This window comes from Schistocerca serialis, chromosome 7 (genome assembly GCF_023864345.2).
Source record: "Schistocerca serialis cubense isolate TAMUIC-IGC-003099 chromosome 7, iqSchSeri2.2, whole genome shotgun sequence".
Classification (NCBI taxonomy): Eukaryota; Metazoa; Arthropoda; class Insecta; order Orthoptera; family Acrididae; genus Schistocerca; species Schistocerca serialis.
Window position 1 is genome coordinate 420,667,555 of NC_064644.1, and position 27,068 is coordinate 420,694,622.

Below are 27,068 nucleotides of genomic sequence, written 5' to 3' on the forward strand. Positions count from 1 at the left end.
GGTCGTATGCAGTCCTGATTGTGGCGCTCACCTGCACGGCGCCAAACACGCATACGACCATCATTGGCACCAAGGCAGAAGCGACTCTCATCGCTGAAGACGACACGTCTCCATTTGTCCCTCCATTCACGCCTGTCGCGACACCACTGGAGGCGGGCTGCACGATGTTGGGGCGTGAGCGGAAGACGGCCTAACGGTGTGCGGGACCGTAGCCCAGCTTCATGGAGACGGTTGCGAATGGTCCTCGCCGATACCCCAGGAGCAACAGTGTCCCTAATTTGCTGGGAAGTGGCGGTGCGGTCCCCTACGGCACTGCGTAGGATCCTACGGTCTTGGCGTGCATCCGTGCGTCGCTGCGGTCCGGTCCCTGGTCGACGGGCACGTGCACCTTCCGCCGACCACTGGCGACAACATCGATGTATTGTGGAGACCTCACGCCCCACGTGTTGAGCAATTCGGCTGTACGTCCACCCGGCCTCCCGCATGCCCATTATACGCCCTCGCTCAAAGTCCGTCAACTGCACATACGGTTCACGTCCACGCTGTCGCGGCATGCTACCAGTGTTAAAGACTGCGATGGAGCTCCGTATGCCATGGCAAACTGGCTGACACTGACGGCGGCGGTGCACAAATGCTGCGCAGCTAGCGCCATTCGACGGCCAACACCGCGGTTCCTGGTGTGTCCGCTGTGCCGTGCGTGTGATCATTGCTTGTACAGCCCTCTCGCAGTGTCCGAAGCAAGTATGGTGGGTCTGAAACACCGGTGTCAATGTGTTCTTTTTTCCATTTCCAGGAGTGTATGATGCGCAACTCACTATCGTCTTTAATTTTTGGACATCAGAGTAGTATTGTCAGTAAACCATAATCGAATGCTTATCAGAAAAATACACTGATGAGTCAAAACATTATGACCACCTCCTTAGTAGCTTGAAATGATAATTAAATCAAGACTCTAAGCTGTCGACAGGCGTTGATATACATCAACAGGGACAGTTCAAAATGTGTGCGCCGACCGGGAGTCGAACCTGGGATCTCCTGCTTACACAGCAGACTCTTTATCCTTCTTTTTTTCCATTTTGTTTGTTGTTGATCGTCGTGTTTGGTCGTTGCGGACGTCACATGACATCCGTTCAAGTTCGTTTGTTAATCCTTCTACTCAGTTTTTTATTGGAGAGGCCAACCAGCTCTCTGACCGAACACGCTGAGCTACCGTGCCGGGGTGACCCTGCTCATTACTTGCGGCAGAAATCTTACCGACTCCCATTAGAGTTTGGCCAATGCTTGTGGATCCAGCACAGAAGAAGCTTAGGGTCTTAATTTAATTATCATTTCATTCCAAGAGAGCTGCATGGTCACCGATGGTATCTGTTCTTTCGGACATGTCCATATATAGTGTGTGGACATTACGTTGGGAATGTGGGTCTCACGGGGAGCGTACAAGGGATAAATCCCTTCAGTCGTACTGTCCTCTGTGCCCTCGGTGGCTCAGTTGGATAGAGTGGATAGAGCGTCTGCCACGTAAGCAGGAGATCCCAGGTTCGACTCCCGGTCGGCGCAGACATTTTCAACTGTCCCCGTTGATGTACAGGGTGTTTCAATAATGACCGGTATATTTGAAACGGCAATAAAAACTAAACGAGCAGCGATAGAAATACACCGTTTGTTGCAATATGCTTGGGACAACAGTACATTTTCAGGCAGACAAACTTTCAAAATTACAGTAGTTACAATTTTCAACAACAGATGGCGCTGCGGTCTGGGAAACTCTATAGTACGATATTTTCCACATATCCACCATGCGTAGCAATAATATGGCGTAGTCTCTGAATGAAATTACCCGAAACCTTTGACAACGTGTCTGTCGGAATGGCTTCACATGCAGATGAGATGTACTGCTTCAGCTGTTCAATTGTTTCTGGATTCTGGCGGTACACCTGGTCTTTCAAGTGTCCCCACAGAAAGAAGTCACAGGGGTTCATGTCTGGCGAATAGGGAGGCCAATCCACGCCGCCTCCTGTATGCTTCGGATAGCCCAAAGCAATCACACGATCATCGAAATATTCATTCAGGAAATTAAAGACGTCGGCCGTGCGATGTGGCCGGGCACCATCTTGCATAAACCACGAGGTGTTCGCAGTGTCGTCTAAGGCAGTTTGTACCGCCACAAATTCACGAAGAATGTCCAGATAGTGTGATGCAGTAATCGTTTCGGATCTGAAAAATGGGCCAATGATTCCTTTGGAAGAAATGGCGGCCCAGACCAGTACTTTTTGAGGATGCAGGGACGATGGGACTGCAACATGGGGCTTTTCGGTTCCCCATATGCGCCAGTTCTGTTTATTGACGAACCCATCCAGGTAAAAATAAGCTTCGTCAGTAAACCAAATGCTGCCCACATGCATATCGCCGTCATCAATCCTGTGCACTATATCGTTAGCGAATGTCTCTCGTGCAGCAATGGTAGCGGCGCTGGGGGGGTTGCCGCGTTTGAATTTTGTATGGATAGAGGTGTAAACTCTGGCGCATGAGACGATACGTGGACGTTGGCGTCATTTGGACCGCAGCTGCAACACGGCGAACGGAAACCCAAGGCCGCTGTTGGATCACCTGCTGCACTAGCTGCACGTTGCCCTCTGTGGTTGCCGTACGCGGTCGCCCTACCTTTCCAGCACGTTCATCCGTCACGTTCCCAGTCTGTTGAAATTTTTCAAACAGATCCTTTATTGTATCGCTTTTCGGTCCTTTGGTTACATTAAACCTCCGTTGAAAACTTCGTCTTGTTGCAACAACACTGTGGTCTAGGCGGTGGAATTCCAACACCAGAAAAATCCTCTGTTCTAAGGAATAAACCATGTTGTCTACAGCACACTTGCACGTTGTGAACAGCACACGCTTACAGCAGAAAGATGACGTACAGAATGGCGCACCCACAGACTGCGTTGTCTTCTATATCTTTCACATCACTTGCAGCGCCATCTGTTGTTGAAAATTGTAACTACTGTAATTTCGAAAGTTTGTCCGCCTGAAAATGTACTGTTGTCCCAAGCATACTGCAACAAACGGTGTATTTCTATCGCTGCTCGTTTAGTTTTTATTGCCGTTTCAAATATACCGGTCATTTTTGAAACACCCTGTATATCAACACCTTCCGACAGCTTAGGGTCTTGATTTAATTATCATTTCATTCTAAGTGAGCTGCATGGTCACCGATGGTATCTGTTCTTTCGGACATGTCCGAAAGAACAGATACCATCTTGGTATCCTTAACAGCTTGTTTGTCCGTCTTCTGAACGAAATACACCACTGATTCTGCGTATTAGGAATTCGACAGTTTGTTGGTAGGTTTGCGGAGGTATCCGGCCTTCGGTGTCTACGCACAAGTCATGTAATTGGCACAAATAACGGGCCGCTAATTTGCGCACGCGCTGTTGGCGCCCGATACGGGTTCAGTAGGATTTACATCAGGTGAATTTGGTCGCCGAGACATCAACGTGAGTTGACTATAACGCTTCTCAAACCACTGTAGCACGGTTCTGGCTCCGAGACACGGACAATTAACGCTGCTGAAATGAGACGTTGCCGTCGGTTAAGACATTAAGCACGAAGTGATGCAGGTCTTCGATTACTACCACAGGCCCCATGCAAGTGGAGGAGAACGTCTCCCATAGCACAATACAGCTCCCACCAGCCTGCGTCCGTGACACGCCGCACGTTTCGAGCCGCCGTTCACCTCGATAACGGCGTTTGTGGAGACGACCGTCGATCAAACGTAACAATGTGTGATCCATCCGAAGAGCCGACGAGTTTCCACTGATCGACTATCGAATCCCGTTGGTCCCGTGCCAACTGTTATCGTAATTGACGATGTCGTTGAGTCAACATGTGAACACGTAGGGATGGTTTGCTGCGGAGCTCAGCAATGTACGACGAACTCCAAAACACTTGTGCGTGGACTGTGTTGTGCCACAGATCACAATCTATCCTACTTTGCAGAGCAAACAAGCCTCCGAACGCCACGTTCAGTAAAGGGATCTCAAGTTGATTCCGTATTTCTAGATTTTCGGAAAGCTTTTGACACCGTTCCTCACAAGCGACTTCTAATCAAGCTGCGGGCCTATGGGGTATCGTCTCAGTTGTGCGACTGGATTCGTGATTTCCTGTCAGGAAAGTCGCAGTTCGTAGCAATAGATGGCAAATCATCGAGTAAAACTGAAGTGATATCAGGTGTTCCCTAGGGAAGCGTCCTGGGACCTCTGCTGTTCCTGATCTATATAAATGACCTGGGTGACAATCTGAGCAGTTCTCTTAAGTTGTTCGCAGATGATGCTGTAATTTACCGTCTAGTAAGGTCATCCGAAGACCAGTATCAGCTGCAAAGCGATTAAGAAAAGATTGCCGTATGGTGTGGCAGGTGGCCAGTTGACGCTAAATAACGTAAAGTGTGAGGTGATCCACATGAGTTCCAAAAGAAATCCGTTGGAATTCGATTACTCGATAAATAGTACAATTCTCAAGGCTGTCAATTCAACTAAGTACCTGGGTGTTAAAATTACGAACAACTTCAGTTGGAAAGACCACATAGATAATATTGTGGGGAAGGCGAGCCAAAGGTTGCGTTTCATTGGCAGTACACTTAGAAGATGCAACAAGTCCACTAAAGAGACAGCTTACACTATACTCGTTCGTCCTCTGTTAGAATATTGCTGCGCGGTGTGGGATCCTTACCAGGTGGGATTGACGGAGGACATCGAAAGGGTGCAAAAAAGGGCAGCTCGTTTTGCGTTACCACGTAATAGGAGAGAGAGTGTGGCAGATATGATACGCGAGTTGGGATGGAAGTCATTAAAGCAAAGACGTTTTTCGTCGCGGCGAGATCTATTTCCGAAATTTCAGTCACCAACTTTCTCTTCCGAATGCGAAAATATTTTATTGAGCCCAATCTACATATGTAGGAATGATTATCAAAATAAAATAAGAGAAATCAGAGCTGGAACAGAAAGGTTTAGGTGTTCGTTTTTCCCGCGCGCTGTTCGGGAGTGGAATGGTAGAGAGATAGTAGGATTGTGGTTCGACGAACCCTCTGCCAAGCACTTAAATGTGAATTGCAGAGTAATCATGTAGATGTAGACCGTCCAACCATTTAGCGCCTAGCGGTAGTTTCGCTGTCCTACCTCTTCCCGTAGATGCTTACGACAGTAGCACGTGAACATTCGACTAGCTGTGCCGTTTTCGAGGTACTCGTTGATAGGCTCTCCGGAATAATGATCTGCCCTTTGTCAAAGTCGCTGATCTCTACGGATTTCCGCATTTGTGGCCAATTTCTTCGCTAGGGTGATCCCCTTTCCGCGTCTGCTCCGCTTACATACTTTTGTGACCGCGTCACGTGACCGCAACGGCACATGGCGGCATCCAACGCCGCGGTGAGCAGTGGTCAAAATGTTTTGGCTTATCAGCGTCGAGGGTGAATTATAATTTTATAATGAAACTTAAACGCTGCGTTATAGGCTTTTTATTCAAATACTGTGCTATTGGGTTTAGAAAAAATCGTTCCTGTGAAACACAACTAGCTCTTTATTCACATCAGGTGTTGAGTGCTATTGACAAGGGATTTCAGATCAATTCCGTATTTCTGGATTTACGGAAGGCTTTTGACACCGTACCACACAAGCGACGCGTAGTGAAATTGCACGCTTATGGAATATTGTCTCAGGTATGTGACTGGATTTGTGATTTCCTGTCAGAGAGGCCACAGTTCGTAGTAATTGAGGGAAAGTCATCGAGTAGAACAGAAGTGGTTTCTGGCGTTCCCCAAGGTAATGGTTATAGGCCCTTTGCTGTTACTTATCTATATAAACGATTTGGGAGACAATCTGAGCAGCCGTCTTCGGTTGTTTGCAGATGATGCCGTCGTTTATCGACTAATAAAGTCATCAGAAGATCAAAACAAACTCCAAAACGATTTAGAAAAGATATCTGAATGGTACGAAAAGTGGCAGTTGACCATAAATAACGAAAAGTGTGGGGTCATTCACATGAGTGCTAAAAGGAACTTGTTAAACTTCGGTTACACGATAAATCAGTCTAATCTAAAAGCCGTAAATTCAGCTAAATACCTAGGTATTACAATTACGAACAACTTAAACTGGAAGGAACACATAGTAAATGTTGTGGGGAAGGCTAAGCAAAGACTGCGTTTTATTGGCAGGACACTTGGAAAATGTAACAGACCTACTAAGGAGACTGCCTACACTACGCTTGTCCGTCCTCGTTTAGAATACTGCTGCGCGGTGTGGGGTGTGGGATTCTTACCAGATAGGACTGACGGAGTACACCGAAAAAGTTCAAAGAAAGGCAGCACGTTCTGTGTTATCGCGAAATATGGGAGAGAGTCTGACAGAAATGATACAGGATTTGGGCTGGACATCATTAAAAGAAAGACGTTTTTCGTAGCGACACAATCTTCTCACGAAATTCCAATCACCAACTTTCCCCCCTCGAATGCGAAAATATTTTGTCGACGCCGACCTACAGAGGGAGTAACGATCACCACGATAAAATAAGGGAAATCAGAGCTCGTACGGAAAGATATAGGTGTTCATTCTTTCCGCGTGCTATTCGAGCTTGGAATAATAGAGAATTGTGAAGGTACCAGGCACTTAAGGATTTCATATTTGATGAAGGTGAATACGAAGGTTTCGGGTACAGATGATAGCAGATGCGTGTTAGTATGTCTTGTTGAAAGTGATGAAAAAGTGTTTCCGCCCGGAATCGAATCGGGGACTTTCTGCGTGTTGGGCAGACGTGATAACCGCTACACCACGGAAACTGCTTCTGTGCACCATACTTCATAGACAACATGTAATGAGGTTGCCATCGCAACTTAAAAATTCAAAAAATGCGGTACTTGAATAACGAAGCTACATGCAGCAGATCCACACATGACGTGGCTCACTGGAGTAGAATACGACATAGGCAGGAAAATACTGTTTCCTCCAGGGATCGAACCGGGGACCTTCTGCGTGTGAAGCAGACAACCGCTACACTAAGGAAACGACGGACGCGCTGAGTCCATCCTTGTTCACTCGAAATTGCCTCAACCCGTCTCTACTCCTCGCATGCACACACGATAGTTCTTTTGACAGCCTGAAAACCATCACAGTGACAAGTGTAGACAAGTGTAATGTGCTGCGAATAAATAGAAAGATAGATCCCTTATCATTTAGCTACAAAATAGCAGGTCAGCAACTGGAAGCAGTTAATTCTATAAATTATCTGGGAGTAGGCATTAGGAGTGATTTAAAATGGAATGATCATATAAAGTTGATCATCGGTAAAGCAGATGCCAGACTGAGATTCATTGGAAGAATCCTAAGGAAATGCAATCCGAAAACAAAGGAAGTAGGTTACAGTACGCTTGTTCGCCCACTGCTTGAATACTGCTCAGCAGTGTGGGATCCGTACCAGATAGGGTAGATAGAAGAGATAGAGAAGATCCAACGGAGAGCAGCGCGCTTCGTTACAGGATCATTTAGTAATCGCGAAAGCGTTACGGAGATGATAGATAAACTCCAGTGGAAGACTCTGCAGGAGAGACGCTCAGTAGCTCGGTACGGGCTTTTGTTAATGTCTCGAGACCATACCTTCACCGAAGAGTCAAGCAGTATATTGCTCCCTCCTACGTATATCTCGCGAAGAGACCATGAGGATAAAATCGAGAGGTTAGAGCCCACAAGAGGCATACCGACAATCTTTCTTTCCACGAACAATACGAGACTGGAATAGAAGGGAGAACCGATAGAGGTACTCAGGGTACCCTCCGCCACACACCGTTAGGTGGCTTGCAGAGTATGGATGTAGATATAGATCACAGCCGAGGGCTCAAGAAGTCTTCGGGGTGTTCGAGAGGGTGTCTGCCGTAGCACCCTGAACGAGATAGCGACGTTTCGCGCAGTCGTTATTGTAAGTAATATCACCAGAAACAATCACTTTCTCAGCAGCAGTTATTGCGAGCCCAGCGGCAAGGTACTTAAATGTTATTTTCAGAGTATCCATGTAGATGTAGATGCAGGCTGACCACCCGCACCTGAGGTGCACAGTAGCACTCTATGAGTCCGAAATATGGTCGTGGCTGTGGTGGTGGGAAATGACGGCCGAGAGTGGATTTCCTGCAGGCACAGTGACCGCAGAAGCGCGGGACGTTTAATTAGGCTGTATGTGTGTGTGTGTGTGTGTGTGTGTGTGAACGCGCAGGTCGCGCGGCCAGGAAGCCGCTCGTTGGCCGCGAATGAGCAGTCGGGCGGCGCGGCGCGGCGAGGTCCGGACAGCCCGTGCGCATGCGCTGCACACGGGACGGCCGGCTGTTCCGAACACGTCACGTCTGGCCGCCTCGCGTTACGTAAGCCGGCGCCCGCGCGTGCGGCCCAGGTGAAGGACAGACACTGCTCGTGTGGCGAGCAAACACCGCAGTCTCCAGCCATTGTGATCGCCATATCTGAAGAGACAACGAGCCAGGTGGCACGGTGGTTAAGACATTGAGTGCTGAATCAACGCTGGTTTACGATATTTCCCCCCCGTCTCTCGATCATTTGAGATAGGACGTCAAAAATTAAAAAAAAAACTATTTTAAAAAAATATTTTCATTTTGTAGAGCTCATCTTTCTCAAGAGTTTGATGTATAAAACATGTACAGGGCGATCAAAAAGTCAGTATAAATTTGAAAACTGAATAAATTACAGAATAATGTAGATAGAGAGGTACAAATTGACACACATGCTTGGAATGACACGGGGTTTTATTAGATTTTATTAGATAAAAAAAATAGAAAAGTTCAAAAATGTCCGACAGATGGCGCTTCATCTGATCTGAATAGCAATAATTAGCATAACAAAGTAAGACAAAGCAAAGATGATGTTCTTTACAGGAAATGCTCAATATGTCCACCATCATTCCTCAACAATAGCTGTAGTCGAGGAATAATGTTGTGAACAGCACTGTAAAGCATGTCCGGAGTTATGGTGAGGCATTGGCGTCGCCTGTTGTCTTTCAGCATCCCTAGAGATGTCGGTAGATAACGATACTCTTGCGACTTCAGGTAACCCCAAAGCCAATAATCGCACGGACTGAGGTCTGGGGACCTGGGAGGCCAAGCATGACGAAAGTGGCGGCTGAGCACACGATCATCACCAAACAACGCGCGCAAGAGATCTTTCATGCGTCTAGCAATATGGGGTGTTTCTAACAAAACCCCATGTCATTCCAAGCATGTGTGTCAATCTGTACCTCTCTATCTACATTATTCCGTGATTTATTCAGTTTTCAAATTTATACTGACTTTTTGATCATCCGGTATGTTCGAGGAAATGTAAAACATGTTATTTGGTCTTGCGAATGCCAAAGTGCAATGCCACACCTTTTCACACATTTTTCTATCGCGCGATACTGTACTTCCACCTGTGGAGTTCAAAAGTGTGTATTTTGTAATGGAAGGTAAATGTCCTGCTCTCAGTCGGCCGGTTTGGCATCCTACAACCGTTAACGAAAACTCAATTATTAGTATCTTCAACTTTTGTAGTCCTGTCTTCGTCAGTTGCGTGTAATATGACGTTATATTGATAATTTTTACTTATGGACCGTATGACAGCAACTGAATAAAACACAATTTTAGCGCCACATCCGTTTCGCCTTTATTTTCTTCAAGGCATCATTGGTGGCCTGGAATATATACATATGTTTGTTATTTAATTTACATTTTTGTCACTGTGCCTATAGGTTATAAGCAGTTCTGGTGCTTGGTATTTCCTATTGAGTAGTAATGTTTTGAACTGTACTTACAAGTTGCATTTTTGGTGTTGTTCTTCTTCTTATGCATGCCAATTTGCGGTTTTTCCACATTCCACAGCACTATGAAATGAACGCTTGTTTCAAAGCAATGTTTTGGTTTCTGTTGCCGACTGTCATATGTTTTTGCCAAAGATCGAATGTTATTGCCAAACTTTTGAGTGTAATTATTGAAGTATCTGTGATCTGTTCGTGTATGCATTTGTGTGTGTGTGTGTGTGTGTGTGTGTGTGTGTGTGTGTGTGGGGTTAATATTTTTTTTGGGGGGCTCTGCTTATATGTGTGTGTATAAGCAGAGCTCAATTACGCTCGAAAGTTTGACAATAACATTCGATCTTTGGCAAAAACATTTGACAGTCGGCAACAGAAGCCAAAACATTGCATTGAAACAAGCTTTCAGCTCATACTGGTGTGGAATGTGGAAACAAACCGCAAATTGGCATGCATAAGAAGAAGAACAACACCAAAAATGCAACAGGAGCGTAATATGTAAGAAATCGTCCACGCAGTCTGTAAGTACAGTTCAAAACATTACTACTTAATAGGAAATACCAAGCGCCAGAACTGTTTATAACCTATAGGCACAGTGACAAAAATGTAAATTAAATAGCAAACATATGTACATATTCCAGGCCACTGATGATGCCTTGCAGAAAATAAAGGCGAAACGCGTATGGCGCTAAAATTGTGTTTTATTCAGCTGCTGTCAGATGGTCCATAAGTAAAAAGTATCTATATACCGCAATCAAATATTAGTGTACGGGATTATTTGTGACCCTGAGAATAAGAGCTTTTCAGAAAATTTGCACTCTTTATGGTCTTTTAACTAACAACTTTCTTTTTTGTGTGACATAAAAAAAGGGTTTGGTTCTGAGCACTATGGGACTTAACATCTGAGGTCATCAGTCCCCTAGAACTTAGAACGACTTAAACCTAACTAACCTGAGGACATCACACACATCCATGCCCGAGGCAGGATTTGAACCTGCGACCGCAGGTCGCGCAGTTCCAGACTGAAGCGCCTACTACCACTCGGTCACACCGGCCGGCCTGAGTGACATGAAATTAACTATAGGAAACAAAACCAGTAAGGACAAGAGACAAGCAAGACAACACCGTTTCCTTCAATTCTTAGGTCCCAGCATTACTTTCCCTCTGTCTTGCTACAGCGTTACACGGCGTGATTTCCTTTCTGCGAAAGAATTTATTCCCTCATGAAAGCTCGTCAAACGTTTTGCTACATGTTGTTGTTCTTGTGGTCTTCAGTCCTGAGACTGGTTTGATGCAGCTCTCATTGCTACTCTATCCTGTGCAAGCTTCTTCATCTCCCAGTACCTACTGCAACCTACATCCTCCTGAATCTGCTTAGTGTATTCATCTCTTGGTCTCCCTCTACGATTTTTACCCTCCACGCTGCCCTCCAATGCTAAATTTGTGATCCCTTGATGCCTCAAAACATGTCCTACCAACCGATCCCTTCTTCTAGTCAAGGTGTGCCACAAATTTCTCTTCTCCCCAATCCTATTCAATACCTCCTCATTAGTTACGTGATCTACCCACCTTATCTTCAGCATTCTTCTGTAGCACCACATTTCGAAAGCTTCTATTCTCTTCTTGTCCAAACTGGTTATCGTCCATGTTTCACATCCATACATGGCTACACTCCACACAAATACTTTCAGAAACGACTTCCTGACACTTAAATCTATACTCGATGTTAACACATTTCTCTTCTTCAGAAACGCTTTCCTTGCCATTGCCAGTCTACATTTTATATCCTCTCTACTTCGACCATCGTCAGTTATTTTGCTCCCCAAATAGCAAAACTCCTTTACTACTTTAAGTGCCTCATTTCCTAATCTAATCCCCTCAGCATCACCCGATTTAATTTGACTACATTCCATTATCCTCGTTTTGCTTTTGTTGATGTTCATCTTATATCCTCCTTTCAAGACACTGTCCATTCCATTCAACTGCTCTTCCAAGTCCTTTGCTGTCTCTGACAGAATTACAATGTCATCGGAAAACCTCAAAGTTTTTATTTCTTCTCCATGAATTTTAATACCTACTCCGAATTTTTCTTTTGTTTCCTTTACTGCTTGCTCAATATACAGATTGAATAACATCGGGGAGAGGCTACAATCCTGTCTCACTCCCTTCCCAACCACTGCTTCCTTTTCATGTCCGTCGACTCTTATAACTGCCATCTGGTTTCTGTACAAATTGTAAATAGCCTTTCGCTCCCTGTATTGTACCCCTGCCACCTTCAGAATTTGAAAGAGAGTATTCCAGTCTACATGAAAAATCAAAATGTCGTTGTCTAATACTGAAAAAGCTTTTAATACGAATTGTGCATTGTGTATTGAACAGGGGACCTAGAAACGACGGAGAGGCTTCGTCCCGCCGTAGTCCTCAGTGATTCACAACAGGCTACAGCAGTCCACCCACCCCACCGCCGCCCCACACCGAACGCAGTGTTATTGGTGCGATTCGGCCCCGGTGTACCCTTCCCCCCCCCCCCCCTTTCCCTCAAGGAACGTCTCATACCATAATTCGTCGGGCGGATTCGTGCCGGGGACCGGCACGCCTTCCCGCTCGGGAAACAGCGCGCTAGACCGCGGGGCTAGCCGAGCGGGCTAAGACGAATAGTATCCAAGAGTGGTGTGGTTTCTCGATTTGATTACGTTTATAATGTCACCGTCTGCTAGATAAAACGAAATAGGCATTTCTAATACTGCAGCAGTCGTAACACTCGCCAAATAAGCGAGACGGTTTTGACACAAATTGCCATTCTTATATAAATACACTCCTGGAAATTGAAATAAGAACACCGTGAATTCATTGTCCCAGGAAGGGGAAACTTTATTGACATATTCCTGGGGTCAGATACATCACATGATCACACTGACAGAACCACAGGCACATAGACACAGGCAACAGAGCATGCACAATGTCGGCACTAGTACAGTGTATATCCACCTTTCGCAGCAATGCAGGCCGCTATTCTCCCATGGAGACGATCGTAGAGATGCTGGATGTAGTCCTGTGGAACGGCTTGCCATGCCATTTCCACCTGGCGCCTCAGTTGGACCAGCGTTCGTGCTGGACGTGCAGACCGCGTGAGACGACGCTTCATCCAGTCCCAAACATGCTCAATGGGGGACAGATCCGGAGATCTTGCTGGCCAGGGTAGTTGACTTACACCTTCTAGAGCACGTTGGGTGGCACGGGATACATGCGGACGTGCATTGTCCTGTTGGAACAGCAAGTTCCCTTGCCGGTCTAGGAATGGTAGAACGATGGGTTCGATGACGGTTTGGATGTACCGTGCACTATTCAGTGTCCCCTCGACGATCACCAGTGGTGTACGGCCAGTGTAGGAGATCGCTCCCCACACCATGATGCCGGGTGTTGGCCCTGTGTGCCTCGGTCGTATGCAGTCCTGATTGTGGCGCTCACCTGCACGGCGCCAAACACGCATACGACCATCATTGGCACCAAGGCAGAAGCGACTCTCATCGCTGAAGACGACACGTCTCCATTCGTCCCTCCATTCACGCCTGTCGCGACACCACTGGAGGCGGGCTGCACGATGTTGGGGCGTGAGCGGAAGACGGCCTAACGGTGTGCGGGACCGTAGCCAAGCTTCATGGAGACGGTTGCGAATGGTCCTCGCCGATACCCCAGGAGCAACAGTGTCCCTAATTTGCTGGGAAGTGGCGGTGCGGTCCCCTACGGCACTGCGTAGGATCCTACGGTCTTGGCGTGCATCCGTGCGTCGCTGCGGTCCGGTCCCAGGTCGACGGGCACGTGCACCTTCCGCCGACCACTGGCGACAACATCGATGTACTGTGGAGACCTCACGCCCCACGTGTTGAGCAATTCGGCGGTACGTCCACCCGGCCTCCCGCATGCCCACTATACGCCCTCGCTCAAAGTCCGTCAACTGCACATACGGTTCACGTCCACGCTGTCGCGGCATGCTACCAGTGTTAAAGACTGCGATGGAGCTCCGTATGCCACGGCAAACTGGCTGACACTGACGGCGGCGGTGCACAAATGCTGCGCAGCTAGCGCCATTCGACGGCCAACACCGCGGTTCCTGGTGTGTCCGCTGTGCCGTGCGTGTGATCATTGCTTGTACAGCCCTCTCGCAGTGTCCGGAGCAAGTATGGTGGGTCTGAACCACCGGTGTCAATGTGTTCTTTTTTCCATTTCCAGGAGTGTAAGACGACAGAATATAATTTCTGAAGTATCGATATTAAATGCCTATTGGCCTACTACAAGCAAAAAGTTTTATGTTAGGAGATAGTTTCACATTTTATTCGTATGCTCCAGTTTCTCAAACACGAGATCGAAAAGTAGTAGTACGAAATTTTTATGTAAATTTGAAATAGTCATATTCTTCTATATAATTTGTGTGATGTCTCCGTTTCTCCTCCTTTCTCGTTCTAGCAAACAATATTTTCGTCACTAATTCTGTAACTATTCCCGCCATTGTCAAAACCTATTCTCTGGTTAACTTCAGTAATCCTGCCAGAATCACCGGTTTAGTTATCCCGCGTTTATTGTCTGGTTAGCCGTTCGTACAACGCGTTTTCCGCGCTATACCGAGAACAGAAGTTAAGCGGCTGCTGGTCCTTAGTAGTGAACCGATCTGGCAAAAATGTTCTGTCAGAATTTCATTTTCTTGGATACACAGAGAAGATAATATGTAATCTTTCTTACCTGTTATTCATATTAGTCCTTTATTTCTACTCTAGTAGTCTTAAACTGAAGAGGGGCCGCAGCCTTTTCAGTAGTTGCAGGGGCAACAGTCTGGATGATTGACTGATCTGGCCTTGTAACACTAACCAAAATGGCCTTGCTGTTCTGGTGCTGCGAACGGCTGAAAGCAAGGGGAAACTACAGCCGTAATTTTTCCCGAGGGCATGCAGCTTTACTGTATGATTAAATGATGGCGTCCTCTTGGGTAAAATATTCCAGAGGTAAAATAGTCCCCCATTCGGATCTCCGGGCGGGGACTACTCAAGAGGACGTTGTTATCAGGAGAAAGAAAACTGGCGTTCTACTGATCGGAGCATGGAATGTCAGATCCCTTAATCGGGCAGGTAGATTAGAAAATTTAAAAAGGGAAATGGATAGGTTAAAGTTAGATATAGTGGGAATTAGTAAAGTTCGGTGGCAGGAGGAACAAGACTTTTGGCCAGGTGAATACAGGGTTATAAATACAAAATCAAATAGGGGTAATGCAGGAGTAGGTTTAATAATGAATAAAAAATAGGAGTACGGGTAGGCTACTACAAACTGCATAGTGAACGCATTATTGTGGCCAAGATAGACACGAAGCCCACGTCTACTACAGTAGTACAAGTTTATATGCCAACTAGCTCTGCAGATGACGAAGAAATTGATGAAATGTATGATGAAATAAAACAAATTATTCAGGTAGTGAAGGGAGACGAAAATTTAATAGTCGTGGGTGACTGGAATTCAAGAGTAGGAAAAGGGAGCGAAGGAAACATAGTTGGTGAATATGGATTGGGGCTAAGAAATGAAAGAGGAAGCCGCCTGGTAGAATTTTGCGCAGAGCATATCTTAATCATACCTAACACTTGGTTTAAGAATCATAAAAGAAGGTTGTATACATGGAAGAACCCTGGAGATACTAAAAGGTATCAGATAGATTATATAATGGTAAGACAGAGATTTAGGAACCAGGTTTTAAATTGTAAGACATTTCCAGGGGGAGATGTGGATTCTGACAACAATCTACTGCTTATGAACTGTAGATTAAAACTGAAGAAACTGCAAAAAGGTGGGAATTTAAGGAGATGGGACCTGGATAAACTGACTAAACCAGAGGTTGTACAGAGTTTCAGGGAGAGCATAAGGGAACAATTGACAAGAATGGGGAAAAAAATACAGTAGAAGAAGAATGGGTAGCTTTGAGGGATGAAGTAGTGAAGGCAGCAGCGGATCACATAGGTAAAAAGACGATGGCTAGTAGAAATCCTTGGGTAACAGAAGATATATTGAATTTAATTGACGAAAGAAAAAAAATATAAAAATGCAGTAAATGAAGCAGGCAAAAAGGAATACAAACGTCTCAAAAATGAGATCGACAGGAAGTGCAAAATGGCTAAGCAGGGATGGCTACAACAAATCTAAGGATGTAGAGGCTTATCTCACTAGGGGTAAGATAGATACTGCCAACAGGAAAATTAAAGAGACCTTTAGAGAAAGGAGAACCACTTGCATGAATATCAAGTGCTTTGATGGGAACCCAGTTCTAAGCAAAGAAGGGAAAGCAGAAAGGTGGAAGGAGTGTATAGAGGGTCTATACAAGGGCGATGTACTTGAGGACAATATTATGGAAATGGAAGAGGATGTAGATGAAGATGAAATGGGAGATATGATACTGCGTGAAGAGTTTGACAGAGCACTGAAAGACCTGAGTCGAAACAAGGCCCCCGGAGTAGACAACATTCCATTAGAACTACTGACAGCCTTGGGAGAGTGAGTCCTGACAAAACTCTACCATCTGGTGAGCAAGATGTATGAGACAGGCGAAATACCCTCAGACTTCAAGAATAATATAATAATTCCAATCCCAAAGAAAGCAGGTGTTGACAGATGTGAAAATTACCGAACTATCAGTTTAATAAGTCAAAGCTGCAAAATACTAACGCGAATTCTTTACAGACGAATGGAAAAACTGATAGAAGCCGACCTCGGCGAAGATCAGTTTGGATTCCGTAGAAATGTTGGAACACGTGAGGTACGTTTCTATCATTTGTAAACTTAGAGAAAGCTTTTGACAATGTTGATTGGAATACTCTCTTTCCAATTCTGAAGGCGTCAGGGGTAAAATACCGGGAGTGAAAGGCTATTTACAATTTGTTCAGAAACCAGATGGCAGTTATAAGAGTGGAGGGGTATGAGAGGGAAGCAGTGGTTGGGAAGGGAATGAGACAGGGTTGTAGCCTATCCCCGATGTTATTCAATCTGTATATTGAGCAAGCAATAAAGGGAACAAAAGAAAAGTTAGGAGTAGGTATTATAATCCATGGAGAAGAAATAAAAAATTGACATTGTAATTCTGTCAGAGACAGCAAAGGACTGGGAAGAGCAGTTGAACGGAATAGACAGTGTCTTGAAAGGAGGGTATAAGATGAACATCAACAAAAGCAAAACGAGGATAATGGAATGTAGTCGAATTAAGTCGGGTGATGCTAAGGGAACTAGATTAGGAAATGAGACACTTAAAGTAGTAAAGGAGTTTTGCTATTTGGGGAGCAAAATAACTGACGATGGTCGAAGTAGAGAGGATATAAAATGTAGACTGGCAATGCCAAGGAAAGCGTTTCTGAAGAAGAAAAATTTGTTAACATCAAGTATAGATTTAAATGTCAGGAAGTCGTTTCTGAAAGTATTTGTATGGAGTGTAGCCATGTATGGAAGTGAAACATGGACGATAAATAGTTTAGACAAGAAGAGAATAGAAGCTTTCGAAATGTGGTGCTACAGAAGAATGCTGAAGATTAGATGGGTAGATCACATAACTAATGAGGAGGTATTGAATAGAATTGGGGAGAAGAGGAGCTTGTGGCACAACTTGACTAGAAGGAGGGATCGGTTGGTAAGACATGTTCTGAGACATCGAGGGATCACCAATTTAGTATTGGAGGGCAGCGTGGAGGATAAAAATCGTAGAGGAAGACCAAGAGATGAATACACTAAGCAGATTCAGAAGGATGTAGGCTGCAGTAGGTACTGGGAGATGAAGCAACTTGCACAGGATAGAGTAGCATGGAGAGCTGCATCAAACCAGTCTCAGGACTGAAGACCACAACAACAACAATAACAACAGTCTTAAACTAGGGATTTCGCTAATAATTATTACAACGCCGATCATTGGCACACCCAGTCAATCTCATAAACAGTCATCAGCATTCACCCATTCGGGTTTTTTCGGCTCAGCTCGTACAGCCCCGTTCCCTTTTGTCTGCCGGAAAGTTTATTCCCCAGGTAGATACATCACACACACTATGCACGCATTCAAAAATCAACTAATGATTCGTTCGGAAATCAGTTTAGAATGTGTTCAAAAATGTACAAAAACAAACTGGGATGCGTTTCAAAATCATATGAATAATCAATAGACCGTCGTACGCTGAATGCTAGGCGCTTTGCGAAACAAGATTTTTTTCCTTCAAGAATATGAATTTGGCACCCCCTGAAATTGCCGCTCAGGGCGGATACCCCACTTTTCGAAGAAGCTATCTCGGCATGTGCCATAAGCGAATTTAGGGAAATAACTGTAAACCTAAATCAGGATGGTCGAACGTGAATTTGAACCATCGTCCTCCCGAATGCGAGTCGAGTATGCTAAGCACTGAGCTACCCCTCTCGGTCTTCTTGGAGCGTACAGAACGCCTCTCTCGAAGCGTCTATGATCTGAGTTTGCTGGGCATCTACGAAACGCTCCCGTGCCTACAAATCGATCCCGTGAGGAAACACTCCACTCTTCGTTCCTTCTTCTTTACTTATTCTGTTCATAGAACATGGTACAGATCTTAGATAGGTGAGAATTACGCAAGAATTGGTCTCACAAGTGTTCTGTAATTCACTTCTTGGTAAATGAATTAGATATCCTTAAGAGCCTTCTTCCAGAGAAGGCACTTGTTGGCAGGTGTGATACGAGGGCCTATCCACAATTAATGCAACACATTTTTCCTCGGTGAGTTTCGGTTGAAAAACTGCAGAACTCGTTGTGGGGCATTCTGCTTTAGCCATCTACATCTACATCTACATGGATACTCTGAAAATCAGATTTAAGTCCGTGGTAGATGGTTCGTCGAACCACCTTCACAATTCTCTATTATTCCAATCTCGTATAGCGCGCGGGAAGAATGAACACCTATATCTTTCCGTACGAGCTCTTATTTCTCTTATTTTATCGTGGTGATCGTTCCTCCCTATGTAGGTCAGTGTCAACAAAATATTTTCGCATTAGCAGGACAAAGGTGGTGATTGGAATTTCGTGAGAAGATTCCGTCGCAACGAAAAACGCCTTTCTTTTAATGATGTCCATACCAAATCCTGTATCATTTCTGTGACACTCTCTCCCATATTTCGCAACAATACAAAACGTGCTGCCTTTCTTTCAGCTTTTTCGATGTACTCAGTCAGTCCTCAGATACACTATAGTTTCATGAAATCCCGAGTGGTGGCGGCACTGTTCGCAGCCTTCAAAATGGCTCTTGTAACGGAGGTGCATTCCAAGCAGAGAGCTGACACTGAGTTACATTTAGCGGAAAGCCAGAGCGTCGCAGACATTCAAAGGCGTTTGCAAAATGTCTGCTGTCGGTGATCAAAGGCACGGTGAGTCGTTGGGCGAGGCGACTGTCATCATCGCAACAACGTCGCCCAAACCTATCTGAAAAAAATTTTGGAAATTTGTGGTAAGGTCTTATGGGACCAAACTGCTAAGGTCATCGGTCCCTACGCTTACGCGCTACTTAATCTAACTTGGACTAACTTACGCCAAGGACAACACACACACCCATGCTCGAGGGAGGACTCGAACCTCCGACGGTGGGGCAGCCGCGCGGACGGTGATAAGACGCCTCAGACCGATCGGCTACCCCGCGCGGCAACCCTATCTGACCTCCCTCGTGCCCACACAACTGTGACTCGTGAAATACTGGAACATGTGAACACACTCATTTGAGATGGTCGACGGAGCATTCCTCGCTGCACAACTGGACTTCTCTGTTGGTAGTGCTGATACGCTTTGCACCAGTTCGGGGTACTCAAAAGTGTGCACCCGCAGGGTTCCTCGCTGCTTAAGGGGCTCCGGAAAGGCTCAAAATCATGAAAAGTTCAATTTTTACTTTTTTGCGTTTTCTGAATCTGCAGACTATTACCTTTTAATAGATATATAATTTATTCAATTCCGAAGACTACAACTATTTTTAAATTTTTTTTGAAATGTGTTCTACATGGGCGTGACCCACTGTGGCGCTGTTAAACTGCTGTCAAATGGTGTTATTATTAACGTCCGTGTGCATCAGGTACATTTTGGTGATGTGAGATAAAGTATGTGTTGTGGCTAACCTGTGATGGTTCAATATACACTCCTGGAAATGGAAAAAAGAACACATTGACACCGGTGTGTCAGACCCACCATACTTGCTCCGGACACTGCGAGAGGGCTGTACAAGCAATGATCACACGCACGGCACAGCGGACACACCAGGAACAGCGGTGTTGGCCGTCGAATGGCGCTAGCTGCGCAGCATTTGTGCACCGCCGCTGTCAGTGTCAGCCAGTTTGCCGTGGCATACGGAGCTCCATCACAGTCTTTAACACTGGTAGCATGCCGCGACAGCGTGGACGTGAACCGTATGTGCAGTTGACGGACTTTGAGCGAGGGCGTATAGTGGGCATGCGGGAGGCCGGGTGGACGTACCGCCGAATTGCTCAACACGTGGGGCGTGAGGTCTCCACAGTACATCGATGTTGTCGCCAGTGGTCGGCGGAAGGTGCACGTGCCCGTCGACCTGGGACCGGACCGCAGCGACGCACGGATGCACGCCAAGACCTAGGCTCCTACGCAGTGCCGTAGGGGACCGCACCGCCACTTCCCAGCAAATTAGGGACACTGTTGCTCCTGGGGTATCGGCGAGGACCATTCGCAACCGTCTCCATGAAGCTTGGCTACGGTCCCGCACACCGTTAGGCCGTCTTCCGCTCACGCCCCAACATCGTGCAGCCCGCCTCCAGTGGTGTCGCGACAGGCGTGAATGGAGGGACGAATGGAGACGTGTCGTCTTCAGCGATGAGAGTCGCTTCTGCCTTGGTGCCAATGATGGTCGTATGCGTGTTTGGCGCCGTGCAGGTGAGCGCCACAATCAGGACTGCATACGACCGAGGCACACAGGGCCAACACCCGGCATCATGGTGTGGGGAGCGATCTCCTACACTGGCCGTACACCACTGGTGATCGTCGAGGGGACGCTGAATAGTGCACGGTACATCCAAACCGTCATCGAACCCATCGTTCTACCATTCCTACACCGGCAAGAGAACTTGCTGTTCCAACAGGACAATGCACGTCCGCATGTATCCCGTGCCACCCAACGTGCTCTAGAAGGTGTAAGTCAACTACCCTGGCCAGCAAGATCTCCAGATCTGTCCCCCATTGAGCATGTTTGGGACTGGATGAAGCGTCGTCTCACGCGGTCTGCACGTCCAGCACGAACGCTGGTCCAACTGAGGCGCCAGGTGGAAATGGCATGGCAAGCCGTTCCACAGGACTACATCCAGCATCTCTACGATCGTCTCCATGGGAGAATAGCAGCCTGCATTGCTGCGAAAGGTGGATATACACTGTACTAGTGCCGACGTTGTGCATGCTCTGTTGCCTGTGTCTATGTGCCTGTGGTTCTGTCAGTGTGATCATGTGATGTATCTGACCCCAGGAATGTGTCAATAAAGTTTCCCCTTCCTGGGACAATGAATTCACGGTGTTCTTATTACAATTTCCAGGAGTGTATATCGCTGGTGTGATTGTCGATTGTTTCATGTTTATTTACTCTGTCGTTATCTCGAAAATATTCGTAATTAATTCTGTTTCTTGAGTCTCTGTTTTGTTGAAGTATAATAATGAGTAAAAGTAAAGTTATTAGAAATCCGCTGAAGGCTTTTAAGAAAAGGAGAAATGTTGGAAAGCCAAAGGTATGTGTTATTACTGTAAACAATAAATACGATAACCAAGTGAGTGAACCTAACCTCTCAAGTATACCTGCCCATAGCAGTCAAAGTGGGAAAGAAAATACTTCACAGAAGAAGCTTGGTTCAATGGGTGAAAACTATGAATGTTTTATGGGCGAATCGGATGTGAATGAAATATTTGATATGTCGGTTCTCAAAGGAATTTTTTCAAACTGTGTAAGATGTATTCATTGTAGTGAAGTTGGTCTGGAACTCTCTAAAATAAAGCACGTAGGACTTGCTAGTGAGATACAACTGAAATGTGATAAGTGTTCAGACATGACCACCTTTTGGAACAGTGTTGCAGTAACTGCAACTGAAGAAAATGGTAGCAAAATCTACGATCACAACAACGAGCGATGCTTGCTTTAGACAAGGAACGACTTCGGGCTGCAGACAGGGCTGTAAAGAGTCTAGAAATACAAGCAAGAGTAAACAGGAGGAGGAAGAAGAGGAAGCTGGAGGAGGAGTTTGCAGAGGATGAAGATAATCCATCCTATGGACCTGGAATGCACTAAAAAGATAATCCAATCTTTGTCGCTCGATTCCCAAAACTTTTATTTTCTCATACTAATTACATGTTTTCTAAGGATCTTCCAAACATATTTGTTTCAAACTTTCAGTAAATGTTACACAGTACCTTCTGCATAATTTAACACAGCCTTTTTCCAAAAAACGGTGTAGTTTTTAATATATAAATAAAAAATAGCAAAAAAATGTTGTGAATTTTCATTACAATTGAAAAAAAAAATCATCTTTAATAACTGAACTAAAATTTTGTAAAATCCCTGTGTTAAGTTGTAGCCCATATTCCAATAAATAATCTGTAAAAAGTTCAACTTCCTACCTCAAATACTTTGTGAGGAAAGATGTAATTTATAAGCGTTATTTTAACATTGCAAGTATAGGGCGTTCCGGAGCCCCTTAACAGAAGACCATAACGAGCAACGAAGGACCATCTGTGAGAATTTGCCAGCCCGTTAAGAGCCTGATCGTGAGAAATTTTTGTCGAATATCGTCTTTGGCGATGAAAACATGGGTTCATCGCTTCGAACCGGAAACAAAACGGCAATCTGTAGAGTGGCGCCACATCAACTCTCCTCCCAAGAAAAAGTTCAAAGCGGCACCCTCAATCGACAAAGTCATGCCGACGGTCTTTTGGGACTCTAAAGGGGTTATTCTGTTTGATGTCTCCCTCATGAGTCCAATGATCAACTCGGACGTGCATCGTGCTACCCTCAGGAAACTGAAGAAACGACTTCGGCGTGTTCTACGCTATGTGATCAAAAGTATCCGGACACCTCGCTGAAAATGACTTACAAGTTCGTGGCGTCCTCCATCGGTAATGCTGGAATTTAATATAGTGTTGGCCCATCTTTAGCCTAGATGACCCTTCCACTTTCGCAGGCATACGTTCAATCAGGTGCTGGAGGGTTTCTTTGGGAATGGCGACCCATTCTTCACGGAGTGCTGCACTGAGGAGAGGTATCGATGTCGGTCGGTGAGGCCTGGCACGAACCCGGCGTTCCAAAACATCCCAAAGGTGTTCTATAGGATTCAGGTCAGGACTCTGTGCACGCCAGTCCATTACAGGGATATTATTGTCGTGTAACCACTCCGCCACAGGTCGTGCATTTTGAACAGATGTTCGATCGTGTTGAAAGATGCAATCGCCATCCCCGAAATGCTCTTCAACAGTGGGAAGCAAGAAGGTGCTTAAAACATCCATTTCGGCCTGTAGTGTGATAGTGCCATGCAAAACAACGGGTGCAAGTCCCCTCTATGCAAAACACGACCACACCATAACACCACCGCCTCCAAATTTTATTGTTGGCACTACACACGCTGGCAGATGACGTTCAAATGGTTCAAATGGCTCTGAGCACTATGGGACTCAACTGCTGAGGTCATTAGTCCCCTAGAACTTAGAACTAGTTAAACCTAACTAACCTAAGGACATCACAAACATCCATGCCCGAGGCAGGATTCGAACCTGCGACCGTAGCGGTCTTGCGGTTCCAGACTGCAGCGCCTTTAACCGCACGGCCACTTCGGCCGGCGATGACGTTCACCGGGCATTCGCAGTACCTACACCCTGCCATCTGATCGCCACATTGTGTACCGTGATTCGTCTCTCCACACAACGTTTTTCCACTGTTCAATCATCCAATGTTTACGCTCCTTACACCAAGCGAGGCGTCGCTTGGCATTTACCGGCGTGATATGTGGCCTATGAGCGGCCGCTGGACCATGAAATCCAAGTTTTCTCACCTCCCGCCTAACTGTCATAGTACATGCAGTGGATCCTGATGCGATTTAGAATTCCTGTGTGATGGTCTGGATAGATGTCTGCCTATTACACATTACGACCCTCTTCAACTGTCGGCGGTCTCTGTTAGTCAACAGACGAGGTCGGCCTGTAGGCTTTTGTGCTGTACGTGTCCCTTCACGTTTCCATTTCACTATCACATCGAAAACAGTGGACCTAGGGATGTTTATGAATGTGGAAATCTCGCATACAGACGTATGAGAAAAGTGACACCCAATCACCTGACCACGTTCGAACTGCATGAGTTCCGCGGAGCGGCCGATTCTGCTCTCTCACGATTTGTAGTGACTACAGAGGTCACTGATATGGAGTACCTGGAAGTAGGTGGCAGCACAATGCACCTAATATGAGAAACTTATGTTTTTGGGGAATATCCGCATACTTTTGATCACATAGTGTATGTCACAAAAATGCAAACGAACTTCTCCTTATCCATGACAACGCAATGAAGTTCTGTGAGCCCCTCTCGGGTGCATAGACTTGTGTGAAGACGGGAGGGGTTCACAAAATTTCATTCTACTGTTTTGTCTCATCCACCCTGCAGCCCGGATCTTGCACCTTAGGACTTCCATCTGTTGTCCCAATGAAGGATGCACTCAGTGGGAATCAGCACGTGTATGATGTGGATGTTACTGATGCAGGAAGACGCTGGCTCCGACATCGATCAGTAGAGTGATAGCATGCAGGCATGCAGTCCCTCCCAGTAAGGTGGTGTAAGGCACTTGCATTGAACGGAGAGTATGTTGGGAAACAGGTTTGTGTAGCTGAAAGAACGGGAAATAATATGGTGTATTGGAATCCTGAATAAAAACAATCTGATTAGAGAAGAACGCGTGCTGCATCACTTACTGAACGCCCCTCGTACTATCGCACCATCAGTTTAATAAGTCATTGTTGCAAAATATTGACACGAATTGTGTACAGGCGAATGGAAATATGGTTGAAGCCAACCCCGAGAAAGGTAATTTGTACTCCGGACAAATGAAGGAACAAGCGAGGCAGTGATGCCCCTACGACTTATCTTAGAACAGAGGCCCAGGAAAAGCAAATTTACGATTTAGACGAAACTTATGACAATAGTGTTTCGACTACTTCTGAAATTCTAAAGGTACCGAAGGTAAGGATAAAATACAATGAGTGAAATGTATAGGCTTTTGATAAAGTAAACATACAGCTCTTGTGGGAAATTTTAATAAGAAGAGGTATACCAATCCACATTGTACAGGAAGTTCAAAAGCTCTATGCAAATACAAGAATCCAAACAACTGGGGATGATGAAGAAACAACAAAGGTTATTAATTTAGGAGTTCGACAAGGTTGCAGCCTCTCTCCACAGCTTTTTAATATATACAGTGACGACATTATTCGGCAATGGAGAATGAAACTGAAGAGCTATACACACAACATCAACCAACAAGATTACATTATGACTTTGTTATTCTCAGATGACCAAGTGTTAATTTCGAATAATGAAGATGGACTGCAGAGAGCTGCCTACGAACTATACCAAACATGCCAGACATATAACACGTCAATATCTATACAAAAAACAAAAGCCATGGCTTTCTGTGGAAAAATCCAGTAAGAACAAAAATAATTATAGAGTAAGTAGACAGATTCAAATTTCTAGGAACCATGCTGTCGTACAGGGGAGACATAGATCAAAAGGACAAAATTGAGAAATTTTAATACTTAAATGGCACTATCAGAAGAGCCCTTTAACGCAAAGTAAGAACAGAAACATATCTAAAATTTTATAAACTTATGTTAGTACCAACATTACTACATGGATGTGAATCCTGGGTAATAAAAAAGAAAGGTAAAATAATATTACAAGCCAATGAAATGAAATTCCTCAGGTACATAGTAGGGTACACCAAGGTAGAAATACGGATATTAGGGTGGAATTAATTATTTTCGATATAAAAATTGTTGTTGTTGTTGTGGTCTTCAGTCCTGAGACTGGTTTGATGCAGCTCTCCATGCTACTCTATCCTGTGCAAGCTTTTTCATCTCCCAGTACCTACTGCAACCTACATCCTTCTGAATCTGCTTAGTGTATTCATCTCTTGGTCTCCCTCTACGATTTTTACCCTCCACGCTGCCCTCCAATACTAAATTGGTGATCCCTCGATGCCTCAGAACATGTCCTACCAACCGATCCCTTCTTCTGGTCAAGTTGTGCCACAAACTTCTCTTCTCCCCAATCCTATTCAATACTTCCTCATTAGTTATGTGATCTACCCATCTAATCTTCAGCATTCTTCTGTAGCACCACATTTCGAAAGCTTCTATTCTCTTCTTGTCCAAACTATTTATCGTCCATGTTTCACTTCCATACATGGCTACACTCCATACGAATACCTTCAGAAATGACTTCCTGACACTTAAATCAATACTGGATGTTAACAAATTTCTCTTCTTCAGAAACGCTTTCCTTGCCATTGCCAGCCTACATTTTATATCCTCTCTACTTCGACCATCATCAGTTATTTTGCTCCCCAAATTGCAAAACGCCTTTACTACTTCAAGTGCCTCATTTCCTAATCTAATTCCCTCAGCATCACCCGACTTAATCCGACTACATTCCATTATCCTTGTTTTGCTTTTGTTGATGTTCATCTTATATCCTCCTTTCAAGACACTGTCCATTCCATTCAACTGCTCTTCCAAGTCCTTTGCTGTCTCTGACAGAATTACAATGTCATCGGCGAACCTCAAAGTTTTTATTTCTTCCCCATGAATTTTAATACCTACTCCGAATTTTTCTTTTGTTTCCTTTACTGCTTGCTCAATATACAGATTGAACAACATCGGGGAGAGGCTACAACCCTGTCTTACTCCCTTCCCAACCACTGCTTCCCTTTCATGTCCCTCGACTCTTATAACTGCCATCTGGTTTCTGTACAAATTAAGGTTGACGAATACCGACAAAAATGGATATCCCATCTGTGCGCTATATCAGAACTAAGTGTATTCGAACGTGGGCATATTGTTCGTGCTCGTATGGTGGGCGCTTGTGAAACCGAGGTAGCCGATGTGTTTGGTGTTTCGAGAGGCACCGTATCGATGATTTATACCGGCTACCGGCAGACGCCGAGCCGAGTGGTCGCTCCAGCAG

General features: G+C 45.3%; 1 protein-coding gene and 1 non-coding gene across 7 annotated transcripts in view; both read right to left on the bottom strand.

The window, feature by feature from the left end:
• The window catches only part of LOC126412747 (glycine receptor subunit alpha-4), a 589,024-nt gene that overhangs the window by 116,325 nt on the left and 445,631 nt on the right, over positions 1 to 27,068 (bottom strand). The gene's annotated exons all lie outside the window — the stretch shown is intronic.
• Trnav-aac (transfer RNA valine (anticodon AAC)) lies at positions 6,754 to 6,826 on the bottom strand. Its single transcript has one exon. It is a non-coding gene; the product is annotated as a tRNA-Val (tRNA).